A 5,000-nucleotide genomic window follows, 5' to 3' on the forward strand; every position below is an offset into this window, starting at 1 on the left:
ACTCAAAAACAAACAATAAGATAAAACCGAAATTTAGTATTAGAACAGCGAAAAAATAATGGATAAAATACATAAGATAAATAAAGCACACAAAACTCATACCATCTCAACACAACTGACAGTCAACATGCGCAACTGCACACAAACCACACGCAAGCCCATGTAGACACGTGTTTTCACATTGCATCTAAATATAGCTTGTACATACACACATAAATAGCGCACGAACCGCGTGCGTCCAGAGAGCACACGCAATTCAACCCTCGTTCACTCAATCACGCGCAGACACACATACACGCACTAACATACGTAAATACACTTACGCTTACATATTCACATACTCATACATATACTCAAGCTTGCATACACACGCACATGCTGTGCACACAATGGGGCGTATACACACACGGAACACAGCACGGAGCGAACTTCATCTATGAGGAGAGGGAGGGGGTGCTTAGCACAGTGTGTCACGCTACATATATATATATATATATATATATATATATATATATATGTATATATGTATATATATACAATTATATACATATGCATACAGTGTTTGCTTAACGATTAACGCTTGAGTACTTCCATAGAAATCAACAAGTTGTTAAGAAGCTGTAGTGTTAATAGTTTGTCTGCAAAGTATGATTATGAAGAAATCAATGTCAAATATTTTATTTTAGGCCAAATTTATATTCGCATATATTTTCCCTTCATTATAAGATGAAGCAGGGCTAACGATTAAGCCATTATTTTCATATTAATTTTAATATTACAAGGTCTCAGCTGCATATACTTCATCTATAATAAAAATCAATCAAGTATTAATGACCGGAATGTACATGCATTAGCTGATATTCTGACGTTGTAAAAGTTATTTCTATTTTAAAAACACGGAATATATATGACCAGATGAAAACTGACAACGTGGCAGAAGAAGAAGACTTAATTATCATGAGCGCAATAGCATAATCGTTTATGTAATATTAATGTGATGGTTGTGGCCCACATTGAAATAACTCCTTTTAAATAACTGCGAGAGAGGATCTGGCACTACCTGAACAGTCATGTAATAAAATACTATGCGCGCAACCAACTTTAATCCTGTCTCATATTTCATTTCTGTAAGTATGCAAATTTTCATGATAATCTTCTGGCTTCCCATTTTAGTAAGAATGTTTCACGATTCCTACAATGACACTGTTATTAAAGGCTTTACATTTCATTGCAACCTAAAATAAGGCTGAATAAATAAAAGGTAATGGGGATGATTTTATTCACATTTCGACGATTAATAACCTTACCTGTCCAACACATAGACACTCTTTAGAATGAGAAGATATTCTCTCTCTCTCTCTCTCTCTCTCTCTCTCTCTCTCTCTCTCTCTCTCTCTCTCTCTCTCTCTCTCTCTCTCTCTCTCTCTCTCCCTCCCCCCCCCCCCCTCTCTCTCTCTCTCTCTCTCTCGCTCTCTCTCACCATCAGTCACTTACATACAGTTTGATATATATTGTAATATGATATAGTGCTGCCTTTAGTGTCGGTACGCTAAGTCCTTTACTTACATGGTTATTGAATTAGCATCCGGTTATTCATCAAAGTCAGTGGACACACGTCATAGATTTAGGGTCAATAAATGCAGTTTGGTGCAAGGTGTCGTTTTTCGAGACAGTGGTAAGCGCGAAGCATTATATTATCTCATTAGCGGTGCAGTAAACGCTGTGTTGCTTTTGGGAGAACAAAGAAAGTGACGTTTTGCTTAGTGTTCTTCATAAAATAGTATATCACTATTGCATATCTTTTGACAAATGAAGTTATACCTGTGATATTGTAGGTGTTTATGGATTCAACAGTGAAGTATACATCTTTAAAAGTAACACAATTATTCATACGGTATCATATATATGTAACATCTAGACGCACCTGAGCTGCTTGTTAAAGATGTTTGTACAAACTTTTGCAAGCATGATATTCCTAAGTTATATGGATTATATAACCTGATTTGGTAAGAATTTATGATGAAAAGATTATTCCCTAAAGTTTTCTTCATGTTTGCGTCTAAGGTATTCTTAAGTCTTTATTAATGGTCGTCCGTGTCTTCCCTGAATTCCCTGAATTTGTCTTTTTTCTTCTTCTTCTTCTTTGAATTCAGCTTTATCATGTTACCCGTAAGCACATCTTTCCACCATATATATATATATATATATATATATATATATATATATATATATATATATATATATATATATATATATATTTTCATTCGACATTCTTTCCTCTATATGATTTACTATTATTATTATTATTATTATTATTATTATTATTATTATTATTATTATAATTACTGTTATTATTATTATTGTTATTATTCTTGTTGTTGTTGTTGTTGTTGTTGTTTTGTATTTTTTTTCTTAATTGTTGGATCATCTTAAGTCCTTATTAATGGCCGTTCGTGTCCTCTTTCCTTAAATTTGACTTTCTTTTTTTCCTTTTTCCCCTTTGAATACAGCGTTCTCATCTTTCATTATTATTATCATTATCATTATCATTATCATTATTATTATTATTATTATTATTATTATTATTATTATTATTATTATTATTATTATTATTATCATTATTATTATTATCATTATTATTATTATTATAATTATTATTATTATTATAATTTTCATTATCATTATTATTATCATTATTATTATTATTATTATTATTATCAATTTAACTATTATTGTTATTATTATTATCAATTTAACTATTATTGTTATTATTATTATCAATTTAACTATTATTGTTATTATTATTATCAATTTAACTATTATTGTTATTATTATTATCAATTTAACTATTATTGTTATTATTATTATCAATATTGTTATAATTATTGTTATTGTTGTTATTTTTTTATTCACAATCTTTTTTTTCTCTTAATTATTGGATCAAATATCTGCCCGGTACTCGGTTCTTTTTCCCTCTTATAATAAATCTCAGTTACCCTTCTAATATCCTGTAATCTGTAGCCTCCTTCCACTTGGCGAAAATCCAGCTCTGTAACGTACTTCGTGTCTAAATCGAAATCCTTTATACGTGAAGGTCAAAGTTGTAGTTAATATGTATGATATACGCTATAAAAAATAGCGTTGCAATATATCCCCTTCATAATGAAGCACTTGTCATGAATTATCAAGGTAAATAAAGGGCAGTTGACTTCTTTTGTCTGTTCTCATTTGTTCATTTGGTAATCTTTCATTAATACTTGCAAGAAAAAAGTTGTTTGTGATTGTTTGTTTTACAAATTCATTAGTGAGGGAAATAATAGGTTCTGAAATGGAACTGAGTTTTTCGAAACACGTTAGATATTCTATACTATTCATATGTATAATAGCGTCCTTTAATACACATACACTGCTTACTACATAATGTAATATAATTAATTGTCTTCATTTCGTGAGTTCTTCCACTGATATAATGATTGAATTATTATCTATTTGTTCATTAAAGTCTGAGGCCTTTGATTAACAAATGCAGACTGGTGTGTTCAAGGTCACTGATACCGTATTTCTATTCGAGTTTTAATAAAAGCCTGTATAAACATACGCATGTTGCCTCGGTATTCATGTGTATGTGAACATGTTGTCGCGGTATTCATTTATATGTTTGAATCCTATGGGGTCAGTTGTCAAGGGCAAATACAGACAAGGATGACATGATGTAATGTAACGGCTAATTGGGACTCGATTGACGGGCATACAAATGGCTGAAGATTAACAGCCGTTGTCCTCAATAGGAATATTCGGAATATCTATATCAGCGTTAGCATGTAGCTTTGGAAATGCAGTGGTGTCGACGATGATACAGAGTCACCTCAAGTGTGTGTGTTTGTGTGTGTGTGTGTGTGTGTGTGTGTGTGTGTGTGTGTGTGTGTGTGTGTGTGTGTGTCTGTCTATCTGTGTCTGTCTGTCTGTATGTCTGTCAGTCAGTCTGTCAGTCTGTGTGTCTGTGTGTGTCTCTCTCTCTAATTTACTATGCTTGACAGTATACTGTACGCTTTTTTTGTCTGAGCAAACAGGTTCCAGAGATTAAAGAATGTACTGTGATATATGACCTGCTCAAAAAAAAAATTAATAATAATGTAGGAATATTACATATAATTCACTGATAAAATACCTTCTTATTTACGTAATCAGAAGGGCATAACAGTGAACATTACGAGCTAAGACAAGAAAAACTATTACTAGCCGTTTTTGACGTTTAGAGTAAAAGCAATTTCATCATTCCCCTTTTTCGTGTCTTGGTCCCTCATCTGTGGTTGATATTTTTCTCTTGCACATTTGCAGGAGTTCAAAAAAGCTTTGCATGCAATTTCTCAGTAACCAATTAGGGATGGAATTGAGAAGGTTGGGCAGAAAACTCCATCTTGTGAAGACAAGACAAGAAAAAATAATTTACTCGATTAGCTATATCGGAAGCTGGACATTTTAAATATGTTTTTTTTTTTTTTTTTCCATTCTCATGTGAGGATATGAAAAGATTGCATCAAATATTCTTAAAGACTGAACAACGTATTCAAGAAATATCGAATTACTTTCTCATTCATCCTGGATTTTTGCATACACTTTTTGCATACAACGTCTTTGAGAAGTGAGCTGAGAATGTATTTTCCACCGTGACAAAAAAGGAAAAAAATAAAAGAAATTCGCAAGCAGAAAGATCTATACACGTTCTGAATTATTTATGTTAGACAGTTTTAAAGTGTTCTTGCCACTGACTCGAACGCACAGTTTGATATATAACATTATTGGTTGATACGATTATAATGTCTCTTGTCAGATTATGGAAACACATTGAGTTGTGATTCCCTTGCATGATTATTGCATAGCTAATCGATGGTTTACCTGATTCCCCGGTCGTATATTAAACCGCTTATAAAATGAAATATGATGTAACATTAGAGGTCATTTTAATGTATATGCAAGGCAGTGATAAAGAGGTAGCTTAA

Source organism: Penaeus chinensis, chromosome 24 (assembly GCF_019202785.1).
Source record: "Penaeus chinensis breed Huanghai No. 1 chromosome 24, ASM1920278v2, whole genome shotgun sequence".
NCBI lineage: Eukaryota > Metazoa > Arthropoda > Malacostraca > Decapoda > Penaeidae > Penaeus > Penaeus chinensis.